Genomic DNA, 12,166 nt, shown 5'->3' with positions numbered 1-12,166 from the left:
AAATTAATTTGCCTCTTAATCTTCTGGATATCTTATTCTAAGTCTTATCTCAGCTTTACCACAAAACCAGAGGGCATCTGTATGACTGTTGTGAGACCCCTTTTATTCTTTTGATGTGACCTTGGTCACTATCTCCATCTGGCTTTATTTGACATGGCCTCAGGAGCGGTGGTGTTCTGTCCTTGTCTAAATAATTTGGCTCTTGAAAAGTAGACTTGTGAAACCAGGTGTCAAATAATTTGGACCATTTGACAACTCTTTGTTTTCCTACAGCCAACCCAAGGAGTGAATGTGTCTAGTCTAACCTCAGTTCATAGAATCATACAACAGTTTGAGTTGGAAGGGAATTTGAAGACCATCTCGTTCATGGGCAGGGACACCTTTCCTAGACCAACACCCTCCTTACACCAACCCTAAACCAGGTTGCTCCAAGCCCTGTCCAACCTGGCCTTGAACATTTCCAGGGATGGGGCAGCCACAGCTTCTCTGGGCAACCTGTGCCATGGCCTCACCACCTTCTGAGTAAGGAATTTATTTCTAGTATCTAATCTGAATCTCCCCTCTTTTAGTTTAAATCTCTTCCCCTTTTCCTATCCCTGTCTATCCATGTAAAAAGTTCATAGTTGTGTTTGTTAGCAGAGTCTCTGCATATGGTGTCAGACAGAGCATCACCTTCCAGGCATCACTTCCAAGTTTAGTGAAACCTTACACTGTATGAAATAAGGTCATTTTTTTCTTCTGTTCAGCTTGAATGCTGTGCTCAGGGTTGTTTCACAGGGAAGGCTTCTTTTCTCATCCTCATTTGTTTTGTCAGACCAATACTGTGTTATGTTAGACTGATACTCCTATTCACATCGGCATCACTTGCTCAGCCCTGGCCAAAGAATAGCTCTGCTTTCATCTGACAGTCATTAGCAACACATGAACTTTTTTGCTACTTGGTATGAAAAAAAAAAAAAATCACTCTCTTGTCAGCTCCCCCAAGGTTCTTTTTCTCATCAATAGAGTACAGATCCAGGTAAGTAACTAATGTCTGGCGCTCCTCTTGTGTGTCCATGGCCACCGTGTCCACATGGTGGCAGGTGGCATTTACATGCTTTGTGTAATCTGCTTGAGAAGCTGAGCAGCCAGTGCTGCTTTCCTGGGAGTGCTGCTTTGTGGTGAGTTGCTTATCTAATGCCAAAGTAACATTCACAGAACCACAGAAGAAAACCAAAATTCTTGCTATATCATAGGTGTAGTTCAAGTGCCTTCTTCCTAATACCTGCATGGAATTAAAGTTGAATGCTTATGTACTAGTGCCATATGTAAGAGGCTGAACTGAAACTCAGCTGTTAAACATGAAATGAGGCAAGAGGTTCAGTTTCTGGTTCTATTAGACTATCAAACATGAGAGAAAATCAGCTCTATGACACAAACTAAAAGCTTTTCCATGGGAAGTTGAACAGCAGAAATGTTAGGTCTAGAAATTTGTTTTGTCAATAAACACTAAGGAGCAGAAGTGTCTTTAAAGAATTCTGTGAGTAGTGGTGTATATGCAGTGGTTATGGCCCTTTGAGTGCAGGATACTGTGACTTGCACTCTACGTCTTTTATGAGGCCCCTAAACTAGGATCATAAAACACAGTTCAGAAAGAATGCACTGTCTGAATCCAAGGCCAGTTCAGCTATGTATGGAAAAGTGTTCTTGAAAGAGCATAGGTTGAAGCCAGAGTCTAGTCCTTGTCTTGTCAAGTGCCAGGCTTTCATTTCAAAATGTAGAGGAAGGGACTGCACCTGAAACACCACAAAGTACTTTCTCCAGCTGGGTAGAGCCAAAAGCTCTTAGGAGAGGTTTAATTCCTGAAACTTTCCTAGGGTAACACTGAGCTGATACTTAGCCAGATCATTTAGAATTGGGGAATTTATACATGTTTTGTGCAAACTCTTTGGAAAGGCTTTCTTTTTCCCTTTCCTATCACCCATGCCAAGAAAAAATGAGGCTGGATTAGCTGTAACTGAAGTCCTGGCTTTCATTCAGCTGAAAGCCTGCCTATCCCTTGTCTGTATGCAAAGACCAATATTAACTTGCTCTGTGAAGGAGCAGATCTTGGGTGTTCAACCTGTACAGATCCTGGCACCTTCAGCCTAAGCGTAGGCAGTGCTGGAGGCTCCTGCAGCTGTGGTGGGATGGCCAGTGTGATTGGGTCACTGGAGGGATGAAGCACTTTTCATGTATGGACAGGCTGGGAGAGCTTGGGTTGTTCAGACTGGAGAAGAGACGGCTTTAGGAAGACCTCAGAGCCCCTTCCAATGCCTGAAGGGGCTCCAAGAGCTGAAGAGGGACTTTGGAGAAGAGCCTGGAGTTACAGGACAAGAGAGAATGGCTTCCCACTGCCAGAGGCAGGGTTAGATGTGATACTGGGCAGAAATTCTTGGCTGTGAGAGTGATGAGGCCCTGGCACGGGCTGTCCACTGAAGCTGTGGCTGCCCCATCCCTGGAAGTGTTTTGAGGCCAGGCTGGACAGATCTTGAAGCAATCTGATCTAGTGGAAGGTATCTAGGCCCATGGTGGTGGGGTTAGGACTGGATGAGCTTAAAAGTCCTTTCTAACCCAAACTGTTCTGTGTTTCTATGAATAGGAGAGGCGGCATCACCAGCTGTGCTTAGAGTCAGTCCTCCAAAATGATTTTGTGGGACCAGCCTTGCAGGCATTTTATGTGTATTACATAGCGTTTGTACTGTGTAGCTGTCATCATCTCTGTGCATTAGCTCTTCAGACTAAAAAATTTCCCAAAAAAATGTTTTTAAAAGAGAACCAAAATTGAGTGATCAATAGGCAAATGAATTCCTGATATAATTAATCTGACATAAACACATGTTGTCTGCCAGGTTCAGCTGCTTTATAGTGTATATAAGTTCCATGTTACAAAATTGAAAGAGATAAGGAAGTGGAAAATCTGTTATCAAGCCCTGGCACAATGGATGAGTGTAGGAAAAAGCTGCAGTTGTATAGTTTTTCTTAACAAGTCGGGTGTGTGCACTGGAGGCAAAGCTGTACATTCAAATATAAAGTGTTCACATCTGTGGATTTCCAGGTCCTGCTTGGTAAGCCTGTTTCTTCCTTCAGAGCCTTCTCTCTTTCTGCCATGTGGCCCATTTCTTAGTAGGAAAGAGAAATTATGGTAAAATGCACCTAATTTCTTAAAACTTCACTTGCTTTAATGCATAAAAACTCTTCCTATCTCTTATTTGCAAGTAAGTGACAATCTGTGACTTGTGGGGTTTAGATTTTTTTTTCCCCTGAGCTTCTGTTATTTTCACGTTTCTCCCCACATTCTGTGTTATTCTGTTGTATACTTTAATATGTATGTTTTGTCCTCCTTGGTCAGGGTTGGCCTCATACTTCTGTGCATAAGATTTGGCACATCATGGCACAGAACCTATTTTGAACACTTTTGGTATGTCAGCTACTTAATCATCCATAAATGCCTTTCAGGTTTTTTATATACTGGGGTTGAAGTTTAGAGCAAGTTGCTCTCCAACAAATGGAATAACAGGCTCTGATATGTTTGGGCTCATTCACTTTTTGGTCAGTCCAGAATGTCTGGAAATCCAGAACTTTAAAGTGTTTTGTTTTTCAAGAGACTGGAAATACTGAAGGGGTTATTTCATCTCTCTTTGCTGGCCTTGTGTGTAATTCATGAAGTTAATATTGTGTAATTAGGAACAAAAAAAACAAGCTCTGCTTCAATTTAGCAAGTTGACATTTTCAGGAAGACCAGTGCTGAACTGTCCTTGGTTTATGCTCTCTGACCTCAGCTTTTAAGTTTGAAATATCATCCATCATATGGGAAACCATTTCCTGTGTTGGTGTGTCTTACTGCCAAGTGGAGTTCACTGAATGCTGTTGTTACCCTGATAGGAAGCAAGTTTTTCATAGGTTAAACTGTTCATTCTGTTCCTCAAATGAGAGGGCTTCCCATTTGATTCACAATCTAATATTTTTTTAGAAGTCAGTCTGTTTTGTTCACTGACAGTAATGTAACAGATACCTGGAAAGCAGTTCAGCTGAAATGCAAGATGTGCCTGGGAGCAGAGAATCCCCAGATTCTTCTTCCATTTAAGCTCTGTGTCATGGGCTGAATCACTTGCTCTTTGAGTAAAGCTTTCTTGAAGCAAAAATCTTTTCACCTGAAAGAGCAGGGTTCATAAACCTGGATGAATGAATGGCCAGAAGCTCAATTTCCCCTATTTTAAAACAAGGGCTTTCCCAACACAACATGAAAGAGCAAGTAGCTGAAAGATTTTACATCTAATGGAGCTCATTGTTTGCCCACTGAAATAATTCTGCGGGTTCCTTTCCTGTAACATCTTAAGGTAGAGGGTAGAGCTGGACTGGTGTCATATATGAAAATTACCTGGTTTTGGAGTGGATTTATTACAATGTGAAAGTAACAGAGAAGTGGAAGAGGAGTGTGTAGCACTATAACCCAAACCACACATTTTCTCTGATTTCCATCCAGGACAGGGTGGGAGAGTTCTCTGTACATACCATGGTATTCCCTGAGAATATTGTCCTTCTGATATTTACAGGTTCATATATAGGTAAAAAGCAAACTTCAGGTATGCAGATTACATTTGGGGAGTTAAACACACAGGCAAAATTTAATGTTTAAGATGGAGGCACAGAATTGTTACTTATCTTTCCCCTTTTGACTTTTGCATGTCTGACCTCTTGTTCTGTGCCCAGTGTAATGATTTTTAATACAAAAGCTCAGGATGAATGAAGTCATAGGAAATGAGGGTACCCATTTCCTATAAACAGTGAACATCAATTTCCAGTGAACATCAGTTAGTGATACTGAACCCTTTTGAGAAGCTCTGACCTGAATCTGTAAAGATTGTACTTTAGAGATTCAGGTCAGAAAATGTCCTCTATAGTTTCATCTCATCAAGCTATAAATGCAGCAAGACTGCAGTAAACATGGTTTTAGTTATTTGAGTGCTTCACTGGGAAGTAGGGGAAACTTTTTGGAGGCTGGTAACTGCTCTATCTTCTAAATTGCCTTTTTAAATGTTCTTTTATGAAACAGTCATGGCATATGAGGTGTACCTTTATGGGCATGGGGCCCCATATATGTTGGCTTTTGTAACAAGCCAGTAACAGCTAAGTTTTACAGGAATACTTATATGAGTGGCTGTTTCTCCCAGCCTATCTTTGACAATGGTTCCCCTTACTGGACACCAGACTGAAATCATGAAGGTTAATGTTTGAGACCTCTCTAGAGGGGTGTTGTGTTCACTCTCAAGAAGAGTTTCATGTATAGCAGTGAGAGACTTCTTGAGGAAATGCAGCTTTTTGGCTTATCTGAATGTTCAGTTCTACACAGTGTGTTCTACATGAACTCAAACACATACTCCTATTTCCTTATTTTCTTGAGGTCTATCTCCAATAAACATTATTGAAACCAAAAATCCAGTATTAAATATTGTTGAAGTTTTAAGAATAAGAAGAAAACTGCTTCATAAATGTTTGGCACAATAGTACAAGTTGCTGTGCATTTAGAATTGAGGCTGCTGCTGTCTTTGAATAAAGATCAGACTTTGTGTTTTGGTGAATGCAAGAGGAAGAAGCAGCTTAATGTAATTCCAGGACAAATCAAAGAAGGTAAAAGGGAATTAAGTCTGTTATCAGATGAGAATATAGTTTCCCTGATGATCACTTCTGAACCATTCCTGTATGTAGACTTCATGCATGAATTTCCCCTGCCTTTCAGATGGAAGTGAATTAAAATTCTTCAGGCTGAGAGGAGAGGAAAGGAGACAGGCTGTTCTTGGGGCAGGAGGAACCAGTGGTGAGAAAAAGTTTCCATCTCAATTTGATGCAGTTTGTGAGAGCTGAATCAGCCAGAGCTCTGTGAGACATTTTGCTCTAATGTAGAGATGAACTTTTCTGAGCTGTACTAGTGACTATCTTGGTCGAGGGACTGTGTAGCATCTCCAGTGTTAGTTATCACTCTTACAGGTCAGTGAGAGAGTAAGGGGCCCTCAACATCACAAGGACATGGACCTGTTAGAGCAAGTCCAGTGGAAGCCACAGAGATGTTCCAAGGGCTGGAGTCCCTTTGCTCTGGAGACAGCCAGGACAGTTGGGGGTTCAGCCTGGAGAAGAGAATGCTCCAGGGGGACCTTAAAGCCCCTTCCAGTGCCCAAAGGGGGCTCCAAGAGACCAGGAGAGGGACTGGAATGACAGGACAAGAGAGAATGGCTTCCCACTGCCAGAGGCAGGGTTAGATGGGATATTGGGCAGAAATTTTTGGCTGTGAGAGTGGTGAGGCCGTAGCACAGGTTGCCCACAGAAGCTGTGGCTGCCCCATCCCTGGAAGTGTTTGAGGCCAGGCTGGACAGGTCTCAGAGCAGTGTGATCTAGTGGAAAGTATCTAGGCCCATGGTGGCATGGTAAGGACTGGATGAGCTTAAAAGTTCTTTCCAACCCAAACCATTCTAGGATTTTGTGATAAGTGGAAATTATCTTATTGATATCAGCATTTCCCTTGTAAATGTGGGACAAATCAGGTTAGTTCAGACTAAGCATGCTTTTAAAATTACTGATTGTAATTATCCTTCAATGGTATAGCATAAAATGCACTTACCTCCTCTAACTGCTTTGGTTACTGTTTGTGTGCCTTATTTGCTCTTGCTATATCAAAATTGTGGTGGGAGTCTTTTAAGATGGTTTTAGTGAAGGCTTTAGGTATGCTGGGTTGGCTTGTGGAATTTGAAAGAGTATGCTCAATGGATTAATGAAGGACATGGGTCTTCAAGGATGTGGATGTAACTTGCTTTCTTGTTAGTTTAATACTTTGAATGAGTTGCAAAGTAAACAACTGCTTTTCAGGTGTAACTCTGGGAGATGGACACAGGCATATAAAGATATGTCATAGTATCTTTTGAAATAGCTGTTATATTTGAGCACTTCCTCTTGCTTGGGTGAGGGCTGTCACTACTGTAGCAGTCCTCTATTTGCTCCTTCTAGAAGCAAGATTGAGAAATTCAAGACTTGTTATAATCACAGTGGTTATTTTTCTTTTTTCAGCTCCCACTTCCCCAAGAATCTTAAAAAAGTTTAAAAAACCCTTTTGTTTAAGTGTGAAAAATGAAAATGATTTTTAGATGCTTAGTTTGGAGGTACATTGTCTGAACAGCTGTTGATACCACAACATTTTTCAGTAATGTTGTAGCATAAGGGTTTTTCAGTAAACCCACATAGGCATTCAGAGCTAGAACAACTAGCCAGATTCAATAAAACAAAGGCAAGAAAAAAATTTTATAATTGCTCCCAAAAGATATAAACACACACAACTGTTTATATAGCAGCAGGCCTTATTTCAGTGATCCCCCATAGTTGTTTATATAGCAACAGGCATTATAACAACACTTCCCGTTTTCTTTATTGCAGTGCTTAGTAATCTGAATCTGTGCCAGTGTTCTATCCTACTCTGACAAAGTCACCTAGGATCTTGTAAAACAATTAACTATGTCATTTTATTAAAACTTCTAAAACTTAATATTTCTGTTTGACATTCTTAATATTTCGGTGTTTGACATTCTCTGAAAACCTTGTGCAAATGCTTGGCTTGTGACCAGCTCTGCAAATTTGATTGAAACAATAGTTTTGGTTCTGTTTTTTTCTGTAGGTTTTCACATTTGTGGAACAGATGTTTTTTTGAAATTCTTGATGTTATCAAGAGAAACTCCTCATATAGCTGAAAATAATTCAAAATTGTTTTTGACTGCCTTAATATTGCAAGATCTTTGCATAGTGTAATAGTGGGTTGAGTCCACCTGTTGTGTAGGTACAGGTACTGCTACAGAATCAAGAAGCAGTTGCCTGCAGTGGGGACTAAGGGAAGTCCAAAATACAGCAGATTTTGGCATAGACTTGAATATTATGCACAATATGTACTAAAGGGGCTGCTATTTTGAGCTTTAATAACATATTCTGGCTGTTAGACAGCTTCCACATGGCTTAGAACAAGATGAATATGGCTGGGGAAACAATATGAGAAATGATGAACAGATGAGGTTAGAATTGGAGTCATTCTGCACTCTCCCCCCCCCAAAAAAAAAAAAAGATAATTGAGCCCAGGTACTCTGTGGTTTCTGGCTGGAAGTAAATGTATATGCTTGTATACCATTAGTTATGAAATAGTGCTGCAAGAATTAGGATAGGAAGTGGACAGTTGTTTTTTGCACATAAATGCAGGATATCATTGTTTTTCTTAAGAGCAGGCATAGAGTGGCAAACCTCCTCATTTTGATCTTGGGTGCAACCTGCAATTACCCAGCAATAGAAAGATAACTAAATGGTTTCTTTTAAAGCCAACTTGATTGAAAAACCTCAGTAGTCCTAGTACTTCTTATAGACTTTATAGGAAAGAACTGAACTTTTGCAGATTTGTATTTTAGTTAGTTAACAAATGATGTATCTCTACTGGTAGATTTGATGAATGAACATTTTGCTATGGAATTGTTACCTTTAGGAAGGCAGTAAACTTTTCTGTTGTCTAACATGATTTTAGGTCATGATTTTTAAGCCTAACAGTCCAGTTGATGCAATGAATCCTTAGAAGCTGTTTGGTTGGCAGTGGAGTAGAGATGCTCAGATTGGAGCTGTTCACTGCTGGTCCACTCACTCACCTTCCAGTGTAAGTTCAGACCATTGCAGAGAAGGAAATACAGGTAGAAACTGGAGCAGCTGAATATTATTTTTTCTCATCCTAGAGTGTAAAATAATTATGCCTATTTTGTTACAATTTAACTTCAGTTTGTCATGCCTCACCAACAGCTAATGCTGTGGTTTTGTTGGCATTAGTTTTTAAAGGAAATTTAGTCTTTAAACACTTTCTTAGAAAGCTAATACAGGTTTTTTAAGAATAAATCTACCTTTTGCTCTGAGAACCACTGTTTTAAATGCAGCTTATTTTAACATTTATGGTTTTCTGTGATTTGGAATATATAGGTATAATAGAAAATACCCACTGGTATGATTAGCTGGTTTTCTATAGAGAAGTTTGCCTTAAAATGTATTGTCCTATTTCTTGAGATTTCTCTGTACAGATAATTCTTCAAATTCTTCTGCCTTGAACTGTTCACAAAATATGATGCATCTTGTCTCCTATATCTTGTGTCTGTGGAGTAAGTGTTGTTAGTAACAAACATGAGAGCAGCACTTGGGAAAACAAAGCTGTGCATAGGAGCTAAATATTGGTATAGAAATCAGAATTAATATTTTATCACTGGAACATCATTAATGATTTACTTAAAGTTCTGTGGAGAATACATGGTGTTCTATGTGAACACAAGTCTGGGACACCTCTTCAATTAAAAGAGGCACATTATCTTTGGATGGCTGGGTCTGTAATATCCTGAAGAAACAATCAGATCTTTAAAATCTTGAATAAAATGCTTTTGAAAATTATTGCAGTAGAAACTTAGTGTGGAGATGGGTGACTTTTAATAGCAACAATTGAAATTTGAACAGTTTCTTATGAGAATCAAGACAGCACATGGTTACCTCTGTCTGCTCTTGTTTTCCTGCCCTCTTAATTCTTATGGGCAAAGCAGCTTCTCCCTACATTTTTCTCTTTTTAAAATTGATTTTGATGTTAAGAAGTACTTGTGTGAATCCTACTGTAACAAGTCACAGGGAATCATAGAATGGTTTGAACTGGAACAGGCCTTAAAGATCATCCAATTCCACCCTCCTGCCATGGGCAGGGAAACCCCCTCTAGATCAGGTTGCTCCAGGCCCTATCCAGCCTGGCCTTGAGGCCCCATCCTTCCAAACCTGAGGCAGCCCCAGCTTCTCTTGGCAACCTATGCCAGGGCCTTGCCATCCTCACAGCCAAGAATTTCTTCCCAGTATTCCATCTAACCCTGTCCTCTGTTAGTTTGAAGTCATTCCCCCTTGTCCTGTCATTTCAGGCCCTTGTCCTAAGTCCCTCTCCAGCTCTTGGAGCCCCTTTAGGCACTGGAAAGGGCTCTGAGGTCTCCCTAAAGCCTTCTCTACTCCAGGCTGGACACCCCCAGCTCTCCCAGCCTGTCTTCAGAGCAGAGGTGCTCCAGCAACCCTTGATGTATCTCCATGGCCTCCTCTGGATTCAGTCTTTATGACTGTTGTTCAGTGCCTTACTGTTTATTGGATGAGGTGGATTAACTAGCCCTGCCTGTGTGGTGTTGGATGTTAAAAAAATTAAACTTAAGGGAAGGTGTATAAGAAATGCTTTATGAATTGGAGAAAAAAAACAGTCCTTACTAATATTTGTTATTTTACATTGTCAGTGGTTAAGGAGAGGAGGAAGAGGAATTCTGATCTTTTAAGTAAAAGAAGTTGTTTTTCAGCTCCCTCCACCTCTTTGTTTGCATTTGTTTTATGTTGTACCTGTAGTGGCCTGCATCATGCAGCAAAGCACAGATTTCTTTGTCAGGATATGTGAGACCACTGCAGAATTAAGCGAAGCAGGAGTTAACCTTTGCTGCATTCATGGAGTGATAATTTTGAATCCAGACTAAAATCCAATTCATCAGCTGATTTTTGAATGTTGTTTTCTCTTCCTAGAAGGCAGATAAGTTTTTCAGTGATTTCTGGGTTTGTAAATACATCAGCAGCAGCTTGTATTGATGCAAACACAAGGCAGTATTGCTTTGCTTTTAATCAATTACAAAGCTAAATAGTATGCAGTTTATGAAGTGAAATAATAACTTTTTCTAGGGGTTTCATGGAACTTGCATCCTAACTTTACTTAATATGCATCTCTACTATTGGAAATACGAAAATGTCTTTTAGTAGAAGCAGTGGTTTTGCTTGTGTTTGGATACTGGGGTCTCCCATGAATTCTTCTGATCTTGGCTGTTGGACAGATCCCTTAATCCATCTTATTTTCATGCTCTGAAACCTTAAAATGTAAGAATGACTATAAAAAGGGGTATTCCATGAACTTTTCATTGTTGGGAGAGAAACAAATGTAAAGTTTTTGAGTTGGTGGGTTTTTTCTTCTTTATTTCTTTTGCTCCAGGCTAATTCTCCAGTTAACAAATTCCACTATAATCCCATCAGGAGAATGTGGTGATGGTTTTGTAATTTATATTGTATGGTTGTCTTAATCCAGGTTCTGTCATTGTAGCAGAAAATATGAACCCAAGCCCACCATATGATTTGGCTTTGTCCATATGGAAATAATAAACTGTAATAAATGGCCAGCTGTTGTACAATGCAGTACTGAGGGTGATTTTCTTCCAAAGTAATTATTCTTTCTGAAACTCAGACAAGCACAAAAATGATTCCCAATTTCAGGAGTCTTTTTCTCTGTAAAACTGATTGTTTGGGAGAAGTCAAAAATTTTTGAAACTTATGATACTTTCCTGCATCTTGCTGTCAGGAATTGTGGAAACAGGTGTGTGATTCTAAAAAAAAGAAATTTAACTTTGAGTGAGACTGTTCCATGTTTCAGCAAGTAGCTCTATCAGCACTAAATTTGTGCAGTTGCTGTGTGTGCCTGTGTTGGGAGTCCAGCAGAGACTTCTAAAGCGTGTTAATGTATGCTGAGAACTGCGTATTCAATTGGTAGTGCATCATTCCAGCAGCCTTAGAGATACTGTAATGTAGGGTGTTGGGGTCTTTTTTCATATTTTAACCACACAAGGGATCATTTCTCTGCAAAATTTCCCTGAAGTTTTGAGATTCAAACTTGAAAGACAGACTTTTTCCCTTCCATGTGCTGTTTTCTTCAGAGGTATTTTTAGTTTGGTGACTTGTTAAACATGGAGTTCATAATTCTCACCAGTGACAGTTATGTCACATGGACGACGTAAGAACACCTTGTAGGAGTCAATATTCAGGTTAAAGTATGTCAGTGTTTAAAGCCTTTCCCTTCACTAAGTAGCATCTGATTTGGGTGCTGGATTTAATTATGATACTGATAACAGGTGTTTAAATGCTGATATAAACTGTGTAAGGATCACAGATATTGATCAGTTGCGTGACAATATGTATTTTTACTCACTGATGTTTCTATAATAATTCCATTACTGATTCCAGTTTACACTGATACATGCAGACTGACAAGTACACACAAAAAATATTTGGAATTCATGAATACAGAACATTGTGACAGAATTTGGTG

At 39.7% G+C, this 12,166-nt stretch overlaps 1 protein-coding gene across 1 annotated transcript in view; it reads left to right on the top strand.

Annotated features, from left to right (window-relative positions):
• Window positions 1–12,166, top strand: part of UVRAG (UV radiation resistance associated) — an 88,305-nt gene that overhangs the window by 62,654 nt on the left and 13,485 nt on the right. The gene's annotated exons all lie outside the window — the stretch shown is intronic.

The sequence above is a fragment of the Agelaius phoeniceus genome, chromosome 2 (assembly GCF_051311805.1).
Source record: "Agelaius phoeniceus isolate bAgePho1 chromosome 2, bAgePho1.hap1, whole genome shotgun sequence".
Taxonomy (NCBI): Eukaryota; Metazoa; Chordata; class Aves; order Passeriformes; family Icteridae; genus Agelaius; species Agelaius phoeniceus.
Note: the sequence above shows the minus strand (reverse complement) of the source record. Positions and strands in the feature narration are given on the sequence as shown.